This window comes from Arachis hypogaea, chromosome 10, assembly GCF_003086295.3.
Source record: "Arachis hypogaea cultivar Tifrunner chromosome 10, arahy.Tifrunner.gnm2.J5K5, whole genome shotgun sequence".
Taxonomy (NCBI): Eukaryota; Viridiplantae; Streptophyta; class Magnoliopsida; order Fabales; family Fabaceae; genus Arachis; species Arachis hypogaea.
The window spans coordinates 24,624,069-24,639,920 of NC_092045.1; the positions used below are offsets into that span (position 1 = coordinate 24,624,069).

General features: G+C 29.2%; 1 long non-coding RNA gene across 1 annotated transcript; it reads right to left on the minus strand.

Annotated features, from left to right (window-relative positions):
* Positions 1-10,249: 10,249 nt before the first annotated feature.
* On the minus strand, positions 10,250-10,782 carry LOC112718212 (uncharacterized). The gene is made up of 3 exons (XR_003160693.3): positions 10,691-10,782; positions 10,470-10,556; positions 10,250-10,370 (listed from the first exon to the last, which is right to left on the minus strand). It is a non-coding gene; the product is annotated as an uncharacterized lncRNA (long non-coding RNA).
* Between the last annotated feature and the right edge of the window lie 5,070 nt (positions 10,783-15,852).

Consider the following 15,852-nt stretch of genomic DNA (forward strand, 5'->3'; position numbering starts at 1 on the left):
GCATCTTCCTTGGCTATGCTCCTCAATCCAAAGGCTTCAAATGTCTTACTCGTGAAGGAAAAATTCTAATTGTAAAAAATGTTATTTTTGATGAAAAATTATTTCCCTCTTCAATTTTCTTTTCATCTAATTCTTCTGCTACATCTGATATGTCTTCTTTGTCTCATACTGTTACCTCTGTGCCTTCTATACCTCTTGTTCCCAATTCTAATTTTTTTTCTATCACAACTGATTCCACTTGTATTTCTAATTCTAAACTTAATACTAATACACTTAACACATATAATGTTCTTTATCCTACATCCATTTCTAATATCAATGAATTGAGTTCACCTCAATTACCTATCTTTAATTCTGTTCCTTCTACTTTCTCGGATCAGCATGCTCCTCCTGCTTTTATACCTATCTCTGGTCTTGAAATTCAGTTACCCAAGGTTCCCATTCTTCCTTCTTCACCTACCCCTAAATCGTCTAATACACATAGTATGGTTACCAGATCTAAATCTGGTGTTCTTAAACCAAAAGCTTTAGCTGCTGTCTCTAACATTGATCTCACTCAATATCCTCCCAAGACTCTTTCTCAGGCTTTATCCTCTGCCCATTGGCACCAAGTTATGATTGAGGAATATGATGTTTTGATCAAGAATCATACATGGCATCTCATTGACCCTCCATCCAATTCTACTATTATTGGATGTAAATGGGTCTATACTGTTAAAAGGGGTCCTGATAATTGTATCAAAAAATATAAAGCACACTTGGTTGCCAAAGGGTGTCATCAGGTTGAAGGGATTGATTTTACTCAAATTTATAGCTCTGTGATTCGTCCTTCTACAATTCGGATTGTTATCTCCTTTGCTGTTACATATGGTTGGCCACTTCGCCAATTTGACTTTAACAACGCCTTCTTGAATGGTGATTTAACTGAGGATGTTTTCATGTTACAACCCCCAGGCTTTGTGTCCAGCAATCCATCATTAGTGTGCAAGCTTGATAAAGCCATTTATGGCCTTAAGCAAGCTCCAAGAGCTTGGTTTGCTAAACTTAGTTCTGCACTCTTCACTTATGGTTTTTCTAATACCAAAGCTGATACCTCCTTATTTGTTCGACATACTAAACATTCTACTACTTATTTACTCGCCTATGTGGATGACATTGTTATAATTGGTAACAACAAGACTGAAATTGATGCTTTGATCACTTTCTTGAATTCTAAATTTTCTCTTAAAGACTTAGGTGGTTTGAATTATTTTCTTGGTTTAGAATTTAATATGCTTGGCACTGGTGAACTTTACATTTCACAATCAAAATATATTCTTGATCTGTTAAGACATGCAGGCCTCTCTAGCTCCAAGCCTGTCCCTACTCCTATGCTCTCCTCTCTCAAATTGATTTTTGACGGATCTGAACCATATGAAAATCCAACTCTCTATAGATCTCTTGTTGGAGGGTTGCAATACGCAACCTTAACTCATCCAGAAATATCCTTCTCTGTGAATCGCGTTAGTCAGTTCATGAAAAATCCCAAGCAACATCACTGGACAGCCTTGAAAAGGATCCTCCGTTATCTTTTAGGTACGTATCATTATGGATTATGTTTTCAAAAATATACTAATCTGATAACTAATTCCTAATTCTTGTGATGGTTCTTGATGTACTATTATAATGTGAATTGACTATTTTCACTATTAGGTTCTTTGCTATAGTTAGTCTACATATATATATATATATATATATATATATATATATATATATATATATATATATATATATATATATATATATATATATATATATATATATATATAGTACACCTCTAATAGTAATATACTTGGGAAAAAGAAATAGAGCTGTACACTAAGTTGTAATAGTCCTTTGTTTTCTTCTGCATAATTCATTTTCATTCAAGAACCAACTTTCCACAATTATATTAACAAATCAGATTATATTTTTTAATTATTCTCACTTAAATGTATTCATTCTCAATTAGGTCTCATTTAGATGTGTTCGATTTTAATATTATACTCACTGTTTGTGTTTAGATTCAATTATGTTCCTAAAAAAGTGAATTATGTAAATGTTATAGGAATTAGTTTCAACTTTTGATGAACTATTTTTCGGAGTGGATTATCGATTCTATCCCAGACATTTGTATTCTAACTTCAAGAAGAGATTTTTAAAACTCAAACTAAAGCGTTCATGATGTGTAATTGACGATAGGATAACATTGAATCATTTTTACAAACGTTAGGAATACAAATAGGACGATTTAAACGTTAGGGACACAAATAAGATTTACCCTAAACGTTAGGGACAAAAACAATACTTTACTCTTTTTATTCTAAACCTTTCCGATCCATTCGATACTATTCTATATGAATAATACTACACATTTAAATTTTTTTATTAATTAAATTTAAATAAATTAATTTAACATCAATAAAAATTGATTATAAATAATATTATTTTAAATTTTATTATTTAATTTAGTTAAATTTAATTCATAAAAAAATTTAAATATATAATATTACTGATTCTATATATCTAACTCGATTTGTAATAATATTTAACTAAAAAAGGCTAAAAATTAGTAAAATTTATTATTTTTTTAGTAGTTAGTTATTAGAATTTTAAAAGTGTAAACTAAAGCTATACTATTAGATTACTAAACTAAAAATTGTATTAATAGTTAAAAATAATAATAATAAATAATAAATTTTAATAACTTTGTGTATTTTTTTAATTAATAAATATTATATACTAACAAAAAATTACTCATTAAATGAATCATTATATTTTTTGTGTAAATTAATTACATGTATTTCACACACACACATATATAATTTTTAAGATGTACATAACATGATATAGTTGATATTTGATACTTTGCGTTTTGCGTATTTTAGATGGACCAAAGAGCGCGATTAAAATTTTCAGTGTCCGTCAAGAAACATTATGACAACTCCTTCAACATTTGATTGAATTAAACTTTAAAGTGGCATGTGAATTTTTACCCTTATTTTAAATTAGTTTTTAAATTTTTAATTGTCTTAATTCGATTCTCAAATTTTACTCTACAAATTATGTTATTTTTTAAAATATTTTTTGTTAATGGTATATTATTGTGACATATTTATATAGATCATCAGCGTCACCTTTTAAAATATAATTCGATTATGTATAATAAAATAATGTGTCAATTAGTGACATATGATATATCAATATTGACATAGTATCACATGTCATTGGCATGTCATTCTTATAAGCAATTTAAATTGTCTTTTGAATTTTATAAGACGATTCAATTTAATCTATAAAATTAAAGATCATGAATCAAATTAGTTATTGGATCAATTTCTCTCTCTCTCTCTCTTTTGTTTCATAAATTCAAAATTCTTAATATTTTAAATAGATTAATCTTTTTTATTTTCACATATTTCTTAACAATTTAATTTTAATGTATTTTTAGTATAAAGTAATTTTATACATGCATTCAATCATATAACATCGTATTATTAAAAATAATTAAGTTTTAAAATTAAACTAGCTCACTGCTTAAACACAAGGTTTTTATAAATTATTTTAAGTTTTAAATTTTGATAAATAGAACTTCTTTATAATAATTTAATATTAATAAATTTGACAATATATAAATATGTTATTTCAATAAAAGAATTATATGAGTAACTAAAATACACATTTTTTAAAATTTTGGTCGAAAATATGTATATTTTATAAAAAAAATTAAAACTTATTTAAGTTTATTTAACTTATGAAGGACCATTATCACTAATTAATTAATAAAAATATAATATTGCCACAAAAATTCAAGTCATTCACTTAATATAAAAAAATTATTATTTATAAAAAATAATATTTATTATATTTTTATTATATTTTTAAATCATTCAAGAATGTCGTTTATGCTTGATTAGTGATCATGTATTATACTGATTAAAGTAGTATTACTTTTAAAATAACTAGTCAAAAATTTTGACAGAATTTTTTAATATTTTATAATATATAAATAAATTATGTTGTTATTTGAAAGAACCTAATAATTTGAGTGGTGGATTTTTAGAATTTTCTATATTCCAAATTTGAAAAACTGTCTATCACAATTGTACTCAATTTAATCGGTCATCAGATTCAATTCAAAAATAAAAATATTTTAAATTATTGTTCCAATAAATATTAATATTTTATTAAAAAACAGTAAAAGAACACTCAAGGATGAAGTGCTAGCTTGTAAGAAAAAATCCACCGGTAAAAAATATATACTGATATATCTAAATTACCAAATTAAATATATTAATTTAAACTATACCAAAATATTTTTAAAATATATTAAATCTAAAATAATAATGTATGTTACCTGTATCATCAACATTGATAAAGATGCAAAGGCAAACTGTAAAGGCAAAAATACTGTGTTTGGTTAAATGTTACATCTAATAAATATATTTTTTATTTTCTTGAATTGCATCTTTTTATTTTTTTTTTCATCAACATTCAGCATTTTTTCAACATATTTTTTTAAAAATAACATTAGACTTGCTTCAATATTTAATTAAGAATGTCATTGAAAATTTATGATAGACTAATTTATTTTTTACTAACCGTATATTTTTTATATTCTTTTCTTTCTTTAAAAATAGGTCTTTCATAAAATCTCAAATACAAAAAAGATTAGCTTTAAATTATAAAACTAGTTCATTCAACAACAATAATTTATAATGCTACATTTGTTTACAGAGACAGAATATTAAAATAGAGACATTGAGACACAAAATTATATTTGACAGATGAGATATAGACAGAAATATTGTGTTTAGAGATACTGAATTAATGTATTTTGTATCGATTATGACAAGAAAGACACAGAAATACTAACAAAGAACACAACTTATTTTTTATTTTTTTTCATTGTTCTTGTTAATTTTTTATAGTTATATTTTTTATTATTATATTTTTCTTCTCAAAATGAAAATAAATTAAATTTTTATAATTTATTCTTGTTTATCACCAAACAGAATATAAAAGTACTAAATTTTGTGTCTCTGTTCTTTATATTTTATTTTCAGTGTCTTCTTATTCTATTCTCTAAAACAAACGCAGCCTAAACGAACACTTTCTTTATGTATGTATATTTCATGTAAGTCATAATTATATCTCTTTAAAAATGATTTTGATATTATTAAAATTATATTTCAAAAGAAATGAGTAAATTTTATCTTAATTTCATTTATATACTTATATTTATACATCATTTTTATATACATATTTGAATTACTATAATACACAAAAAAATCTCCTAATCACCTTCTCATCATACATGTCAATTTAGACAACATATAATGTCATATTTTTTATATTTTTTATAATTACATATATTTAAATTTTTTGTTTCTTAAATTATATAATAATATTTATTATTTAAATACATTTTGATTAACATATTATATTTATAGAATAATATTTACATTTTAAAAAAATCATATTTAATAATATTTATTTTTTGCATAAGCAATATAAAAAATAATATAAATTATATTGTTTTTAATAATTTTATATTCTAATATAATTTTTATCAATATAATCCAAAATAATTTATTTTTTCGAAAGACAAGATATTTAAACACAAATTACATTGACATCAATCTAATTTTAATTAAAATTAATTTTATAAAAACACATTTGTATCAGCATCCGTTTGCAAATATTAATCCAAAACACACTTAAAGTCCATACGTGTCATGTTCATTCTTTTAAGGAAATTTTTTACCATGCCTAATTGCTTACCCCTCCTTAAACACACGTTCATCTCTTTTTTCTCACTCATGCTTGCTTAGTTATTTTTTAAACTTTCTCTCAAGTTTTACAAAGCTATTTAAGAACACCAAGCACCTTAAACTTGACGTTTGATTTGTAAAGAACTCAAGGCTCCGAGCAAAATTCCGCTATGATTAATTAACTCTTCATCACACCTTCTTTGCAATTTCATCAAGATAAGCTAAATGAATCATTTCCTTCCTCTCTTCATAAATTCGGCTAAATGGCCGTAGAGGTGCTAATCCATTTGTCTGATTTTCTTAATCTAGGAATGATATATTTTAAGTTCATAGATAAGTAAAAATCTCAAATTTTTAAATTCCAAAGTGAGAAAATCTCATTCTTTATCTCTTTTAGGATTTTGGCTATAAGGCCAAACTATGATTAGAATATTTTTTTTATTGGTGTGATTGATGATATTGGATTCTCAAAGTTTATCAGAAAGTTTGAAATTGAAGTAAGGGTTTGATAGAATCAAGTTTCCTAAATATTGTCATAAATCCTAGTGTTTTAATGATCGTTGAATTGATTGTTTGAATGTGAAATTGATAATGCTTGAATGATTCTTGAAATATGTAAGTGAATTGTTGATGCTCCTAAAAAAGTTTAAAAGTTTTAGGGATTGTGTTTAGGTATGTGTGTTTGTTCATAGGATGAAAATTTACTTCATATTTAGTTTAAGTATTTCATCAAAATAAACATAAAATATTATAAATTATATTAATAAAATTTATAACTATTTAATTTAAAAAATTAACAATAACAAGTCAAGTAAGTAATTAATATAAAATATTAAATTTATTAATAAAAAATTAAGAATTTAATATATGAACATAAATTTAAATAAAATAGTAGATAAAAAAACTTGAACGAAAAGTAAACTTAAATAAGATCAAAACTTAAAAATAAAAAAAAGATTATAAAAAATTTAAATTTTAAAAAAAGTTAGAGCTTTTCTTTTTAAAATTCGAAAACTAAAATTCTAATAAAAAATGAATGTTTTAAAAGTTGTAATGGGTAAAAAAGGAAAAGTATAAGGTACCAAGAGTTGTAACTGCCAACTATTACCAACACTAATTAAATTAATTAATTAAATATAATTTGTTATGTCAATTAGGGATTTAGTGGGTCCATGCAATTTGAATTAGCAATGAGTGATAACTTACTAACTTAACAAGAGACTTTCATGCCAATTACGAACTCAGCACGGCACACCATCAAACAAACCTAATCCTCATTCTTCTCACTATTTGCGTCTTTGTCGGGTTACTTTTCATCTCACCGGAATGCCGCCATTTGTTCCATCGACGGTGACTGCGCCTACACCCAGATCCAGCTTCTCCTTCGTCGAATTGTTGAGGTCACTGACACGCTTTCATTACCCTTATACAGTGATTGAATCCGTCACTCTGATCCCACATTGTTACACCACCAGGCCCCTTGAATAGAAGTGTGATGTCAGTAGTACAAGGTGAGTCTTCATTGAAGTCAAGTGGACCAACCACCATTTCTGTGGAAGAGAACTGTGACGTGAGTCTTTGAAGAAAGTGTCACGCAACCCTCTTCTCCTCAACCATCTTCGGTAAGACACATCTGCGATTACATGCAAACACAAAAAAAACACATTCTTATAACACACGCATGGTAATAGACACATCCATATGTACCTAGACACATCCAAAGAAACTATGGAAGACACATCTGTGGTCAACAAGCCACATCCAAACATAAGACACAACTCTGAAAAGGAAAACCTGTTAACATCACAGGATTATGATAGCCACTTTCAGTGTAAGACACATCCATGGTGAGACAACTCTAAAGATGTCACGATGAAATTAGACAGGAACATGGAAGATACATTACATGCAAACACAAAAAAGACACATTCTTATAACCTGTGGCATAAAACACATCCACGACGGCGCATTGGGAGGACGATGCAGCGGCAAACGAGTTGCGATGAAGGTTTCACCTGTGAATGCGTCTCCACGAGGGCAATATGCAACTGGTTTTCTAGTGGCGTTGACTCCGTTGACGAATGCGACCGGCGAAGACAGCAATCCGGCGTACTATGCGGCGCTGCAAGTGGAGATGGGGAGTGGGGTGTGTCTCCACTGTAAGAAGAAGTGAAAAAGGATTACAATAGGGTTAGAGGAGTAATCAAGTAGTATTAGAATTAACTAGGTTAATTTAGAATGTATTTTTTTAAACAAGTGGGCTTTATCTAGCAGCCCAATAACCTTTTGGCAGATATTGGCAGATTACTTCTTGGTAACGTAGCATTTCTTATAACCTCAAAATATAATTGCACACAAATCACGTGAACAGAAATATGCGTACACAACAGAATGTGTGCATACTCAATTATGTGTATACGTAGTAAAATATATATACAGTTTACAAAGAATAAAATAAATTATTTGTGTACAATATAAATATACACAGTACAGATAGAATTATGTACATCATTAATAATCTACTTTTTATTTTTATATAAAATCTTTATTTTTGCAAGTTTTTATTTTTATTTTTTCAAACCATCCTTAATTCTTAAATTTTAAACAACTTACATAAACATATTAAGATAAGACATCAAATAGAATAAAAAATAAAATTAATATATCAATTTTAAAGGTCTAAAACATATATTTTAATAAATTTAATTTAATTAAAAATTCACAAAAAATATACATTTATAAAAATAAAATATAAGTTAAATTAATAAATTATATTTTTTACTTAAAATTTATAATATAATATAGATTTATCACACTTTGTGTCTTTAACTCAAAATTGATCATATAATTCTGGCTGATATTTAATTATATAGTGTAACAAAATTTATTACAAATTAAATATAATAATGTTATAAATAGCAATTAAGAAAATAAGTTAATTTAAACCATAAAACTCTTTCACCTAATAAACTAGTCTTTTGAATTTGACTTTTTTTTTCTTGTGAGCTAAAAAATTAATCTCCTTGACTTTTATTATACTTAACCTGAGTTGAGAATACGTAGAAAACAATTAAAAAAAACCTTCTAATTTGCTGAAAGCAAAAATTTGATTGTAGAGCAAGTTTATTTTGACTAGAGTTTTAATACCACATAAATTGAATTTGCTTCTCCCATTGCTGGAATTGCACATAAAGGTAGAAAATCGTATGCACATTCCCACCGACACACTTGATTGGCATGGTTCTCAAATATTTATGAGAATATTCTCCTTGGAATGTTGGTCATTTGAATCTGAATTAAAGAACACATCAAAGAACATTATTGTCACAATCCACTATCTGACTATATCATCACTATTCATGGTTATATTATTCACTATACTCTTGTTCTTATTGCTCTTTTCGTTTAAAATATTTATTCAAAGATAAAAAGAAAGTTTAAAATAGTTCATTTATATTTTGAATATTAAGATGAAATCGATTGGAAGAAGACAAAGGAGGCAGGTAGGTATTGCATTGGCGAAATGGAGAGCATGACGTGGAGCATGTATCCACATGTATAGTATAAAGTCTCATATTATCTAAAATTAAAACTTTGATAGTCTTTATAAGTGTGAAATAACTCTTTTTTTTTTTTAGTATTAGCTGACATTTGTACTTATGAAAAAAGAAACTCATCATGTAACTATAGAAGATAAATTTTGTATGATAAAAATATTCTAAATTTGATACACTACAAGATTTTTGTTTATTTGTGACAGTTTTTTTTATTTGTGGAAGTTTATAACCCCACTAAATAGTTTGTGGGAATTTCTAAAACCCCCAAAATTTGAGGTGCCACGAGGTCTTTTGTGAAGTTTTTAAAAACTTCCACAATCTATTTAGTAGGGATTTTATGTGTGTTTAGTGGGGTTTTATATTAATTTTTTTGTGGCAGTTCTTGGTCAATATTTGTGGCGGTGCAAAACCCCCACAAAAGACTTTTCCATTTTAAAAATAATAGCTATTTTGTGGAGGTTTCAAACCTTCACAAACCTGTCAATATCATTTTCAAAAATTAATTTACATTATTGTTACACTACTTATCATTTATTAATTTTTCTAGGAAGGATTTTACATTCTTTTCAAGTTTCAACTTATGGTCTCTAATTGTGCTTCTAAAATTTATTAGAGAAAATGCCTCTATAAATCAAGAACTGCACTATAAATCCTTTCAGGCAAAGAGCTACAAATACAAAAAATAAAGAGTAAAGATTGTCTTTTCTTAGAGAAAAGAACAATCATCTTATAATGAAGTAGATAGGAATAAGTTGTTTCTATCTAGATGTATCCAAAATTTGCACTTAGAAAATAATGCAATAAACCATGTATCCGTGACTATGTTTTCTAGATCAAAGATACATAGATATGTAGTACAATAAACATAAACAACCAAAATGAAATAACTACAATGTCTTACATCAAAATTGAGGCCACCACCACTCCATCCATCAATTTTGGATCGACTACCTCAACCAGAAGTTATCAGTGCTTTAAGACCAGCAATCCACGCCTCTGCCTCAACTTTATCTTTGTAAATCTGAAAAGCAAATGAAAGAAATAGTGTATTATTATAACAAAAGGAATACATAAAGTAAAAGAAAAATGATGATACGGAATCACATAATTCAACACTAACCAAATCAAGGGACCGCTTTCCGTTATTATAAATTAGTGAAAAAGATGAATAGTCCTTCTTAGGATGCAAGTAACGTTGAAAATCAACCTGCCAAAAATATTAAGGAAATGTTAACACATAACATAAAAGATTAAGTTCATGGAACAATTTACTAAATCCACTTTGTCAAGAAAGGATGTTACGGCAAAGTATGCTGTCAAATATAAGTTATGAAATCTTACAGTTTTTTGCCCAGGAATAATTCTTGAGACAGAAGACAGCTTCAGACGTCTTTCTTCACTACTAGAAATCTAGATTAAAATGGATTCATCCTGCAGTTTTCATATGAGTTATTGATCACGGATAGAAGTCGAAATTCAAGTTTATAGTTTACAACCATGGAAGTATATGTCTAACATGAAAAATAAGGCAGATAATAAAAACAAGTATTACACCAGATTTATTATCATTACATCAAAATCCTAAGCAACTTCTTGATAGCTTTACACCAGATTTAGAACTTGAGATCTTTACACTAGTTTTGCATATTAATTAATTGATTAATCAGAAATAAATAACAAGTAAATCCAATTAATAAAGCATGCTTAAATTACAACTGAACTAGGCAGGCAACAATACAAATCTATAATAAAATTGGCTCAAACAGTAAAAAAAAGATAAAAGAGAAAGACTATTGAGGAGATGGAAGAGGATGTTGCGAGTTACTGGGGATCCTTTAACACTTAATTCATACCTAAAAACTGAATAATTACAATTCCCTTGTAAGCTAATCTGTTACAGCAAGCAAATTCTTCCAACCTGAATCAACAAAAGAAATTACCAAATCGTGAGAATAGTTGAACCAACAGCTCGCATAGCAGTTAAAAAACAATTCAAATAAAGCAAGCAGGGGATTTCAATTATCTTCAATTTAAATATGTTGTAATGACTCTTTAATTTCTGGGAAGAGAGTCCCTATATTGAATTAGCACTTATGAAACTTGGATCAATTATCTTCAATTTAAACGTGTTGTAATGACCCTACTATCATTTCTGTTGTGCGGGTATGAGTTAATCCCTTCAGCCTTCTGATCTGCAAGGTACTTGAGCCTGTTCTCAAGGTATTACTGCATTAAAAAAGATATGGAATATTTCAGAAAATCAAATCACTATTGAAAAGTATTGCAATGCGGTAATGAAACTTACAGTGGGATCCATATCTTCATCATGAGGATATGCACTTGTTAGCTTGAGCATAAATCCCTTTTTTCTTGTTACATTCTTTGGAGCATGAAACCTCATCAATAAATTTTCCTGACAAATTATACATGCAATAAATTTTAAGTGTAAAACACCAACTTTAACGCTCAATGTTAAACCAGATCCCAATTTGCAAGAACTAAATGAATATAAGGTTCACTTGATGAAATATTGAAATATAGTATTTTCATGTAATCAAGAGAGATACTATACTCTTATACTCGGCTTTAGTGTTTTGATTTAATAGATAAAGGTGCTAAAGTATTATGTTTCTTTATGAAAATACAATATTTATGGTTTACATTTTGATTTTACCATTGAGGGTGCTATTCTTGTTTAGCCCTGGAGTCAGTATTATTGAATTAGAATGATATGATTAAGGAATGTAGAGCATGATTTGCTATATAAAAAAAATGCTTATTTAGACCATCAACCCAATTCTTACAAGAACTAGTTTGTTATATATGGAAATCATTTATAGTTCAATCTGTCAAAAGATGAGTCATTCATGGCTATTCATGTCAAACATTTATAAATCACATGATTTAAAATTATATTATTTCAAACATCTTGTCATTCGAAGAACAAGAAACCAGTTTTATAGACAACAATGATCTCAAAATGCACCCTTCCTATATTTTGATCACTAAATACAAATTACAAGCTACACAAAATATCACACATAAAGCCATGGTTGCAACCAACAATCTGCTCCTTTTAATTTCAGCCCTAACTTTTTCTATCTTCCTTGCCATCATTGATAAAACTTCATGATTCTCCCTTCCGACTGCAGTGATTGTCAATCCATCTTTATGTCTCGCATGAAAATGCTCCATATTTCTTTTAACTAACGATCTTGCCATACCCTCCCAATCTTCTTCGATCTCATCCACCCACACAAAGTATTTTCAGTCTCTTATATGAAACATCCACACACACATATCCATCCCAGTGCATTTAAAATAAAAAAAAAACGAAGTAACCTTCACAAAAAAAAAGCATAGCCATTACCTTTCAGAGAGGATATCAGAAGATGAACCATCTATTTGGGTTCGTCATCATGCCGGACTCCATCAACACAACTTCTATCTCACAGAAGCATCTCTTAAAGTTAAATCTACGAAAATACATCTCTACGAGTTAGAGGATTTTTTCTGTCAAAAGTTCATATCTGTATTTCAGAATCAAAATAAAATAAAATGCTCTCAATTTCTAGGAAAAGATTCAAATTAGAGAAGAAAGAGATGTTAGGGTTTGAATCTGTGTATTACATAGGTTTGAAAAACTCACATGTCAACATAACAATACACATAGATAGGTTTGGAGGGGTTTTAGTCACTACCGCCGCTGTAAAATCCGGTCAAATCGTAATTAATTAAATAATAAATCAAATAGGAGCGAATATGGTTAGAAGATTTAGCAATCGAAATTTGATAATTTAAATATGATATTTGGACTCAGTGAATTTTTCTGAGTCAGAAAATATATTTTTCTGCGTAAAAATGCACACTAAAATTTTGACCAGCTGTACCAGCTGAGATTTGTCTAGTACTGCAACTGAGGAAATTAATTATAAGCGAATAAGGTTAAGAAATGATAAATTATAATTTGGGAAGTTAGAAATATTTAAAATACGATTTAAAATTCTAATCTTAAAGGTTTTGATGCAAAATTGAGCCAACGGACTCATTAGTTATGAGTATTTTGGCTCATTTACCCTAAAGAAATGGTGTGGTGGCGGATAGAGAGAAGAGAGAAAGAAAACCTAGCTTTCCAAACTTCAAATCACCATAACTTTCTCTCTGAAACTCCAATTGATGAGCCGTTTGCAGTCACACGTCGCTCTTCTCATTCTTTACAATTCTATTTAAGTTTTGTGGTGAGTATTCTACTCTCCTCTGCCCAGTTTTTGTTTTCTCCCTTAAATTCTAGTTCGTTTATGGGTGTTGAGTAATTTTATGATTTTGGTTGTTTAGGAGTGCTCTAGTATGATCCATGAGTAATATTCATCACAAACTTTAATGGGTTAAGGTAAAAAATCCTCCAATCCTTGTGATTTATCATTTTTATGAATCCTAGGTTGATTGTAAGTGTGAAATTGGTTATGTTAGAGTATTTGTTAATTTTGGTGCACAATTGGGAGGTTGGTTTTACTTGTGGAGCTTTGGTGAGGCTTAGAGCTAAGATTGGTGGAGACTTCCAAAGAAGAGGCTCAATTGGTTTGACTCCAAGAGGTACAGTTTAAGTTTCATTTAAGTACCGTGTGGTGTGATGAGAATTTCTAGGCTAGATGCCCCTAGGATTAGGTTTGGATTGTGTAAATGGTTGGTACTAATATGTATAGTTGATATGTAATGTAAATTAATGATTGGGTTGAGAATTGTGTGAATTTGTATGTTTGGTGTGTTGAGAATTTGATGAATTAGATAATGAATATTAGTTTGTGGAATATGCATTTAAATTGTGAATTTGGGCCGGAGGCCAGAAAGAGGTAAGGAAGGTAAGTGATGTGTGTATTGTGTGATATCATATGAGATTGAATGGAAATGTGATTATTGTTATTTGGTTACAATGGATTGTATGGATTATGTGGTTATTAGTTTTAAGGGAGGAACTGATGTTTTTGTTGATAATGCATGTGGGTTGTATATGATGATATGAATTTATTTGTATCGGGGGTTGATGGAATTGGTATTGTTGGAACTTGATATTTGAAATGAAATATTTGATATGGTATTTTGTTTGAAATTGAGTTATTTGATTGATATTGGTCAAAATGATGGATTGGTGGATTGTGAATTTAATGAGAACATTGAAAATATGAGTTGAGGAGGCTTGAGGTTGATTTTGGTAAGTTTTGGTTGGTTTTGAAAAGGTTTGAAATTGGTTTGTATTGAAAATTTAGTTTTTGTTGGTTTTTATGAAAGTTGTGATTTTGGTCTACTTTGACAGAGTATAACTTGGTCTCCGGACCCCCCAATTTGTATTAATCTTATTTAGAAATAAAATTGGATCCGAAAAATGATTTGAAACGAAAAAGTTATGCACGTCAGAAGTTTGGGGTTTGAAAATGTAATCTTGCAGCTTTTTAAACTTAGTAAAATTTTTGGTAAAACGTACTTCGATGCGCACGCATGGCCGACGCGCACGCATCACTCACGATTTTTATCTCTCACGCGTGCACCTAGCCAATGCGTACGCATCGTTGTATTGATGCAGGTGCGTGGTATAAATTCCAAAGAGTTGTGATGGTAGCTTGCCGGTTTTGTACGAGGAGCACAAAATGCATCGACGCGTACGCATGGCTGACGCGCACGTGTCACTCTACCTCTCTACTTCCTACGTGTGCGCATGGGCGACGCTTACGCGTCACCCGATTTTCTCTGCTTCCCATGCGTGCGCGTTGGCGACGTGCACTATGACGCTGTTTTCAGCAAAAGTTGATTTTTGAGTTTTTTTTAAAGCGAATTTTAGACTTCTAAGCCTCCATTTTCATCATCTAAGTCCTAAATCTTTATACTATGCCTAGTATTGAAAGAAGCTAGGACATATGATAACTTGTGGATGAAGTAAAGTGAGAATCAGTGATGAATGATGATTAATGATGATTGTATGAGTTACTGAGGATGATGGTGCAAGTGCTATGTATGTTATGAGCCGGATGGCTGTGATAAGCATTGAATTATGGCTGAGTATGTATATGTATATGATTAATGATTAAATAATTATGATTGATTGAGGAAGCTTGAACATGTGGCGAGTATGCCGGAGATGCATATATGATTAATGAATGAATGTGGTAAATGAATAATGATGGAAAATGTTGAATGTGAATGTGACAGGGCACCGATACCCTCTAATTGTGACAGGGCACAAATACCCTCTAATGCTAATAAGGCACAACAGAGAGACTGTGTCCGGGTAGTAGCAAGGGTTGTGGTTCGTCTCGCTTTCTCCGGGTTACTGTTTGAGAATTGGTAATAATGAAGGGTGATTAAGAATGAATGTGTATTTGTGATACCTGGGTAGTAGCAAGGGTTGTGGTTTGTTCCGCTTGCTCCAGGTTAATGTTTGAGCTTTGATAACAATGATGATTGATTTTAAACTGAATGAATGTATGTTTTGAGATCCTGGACAGTAGTAA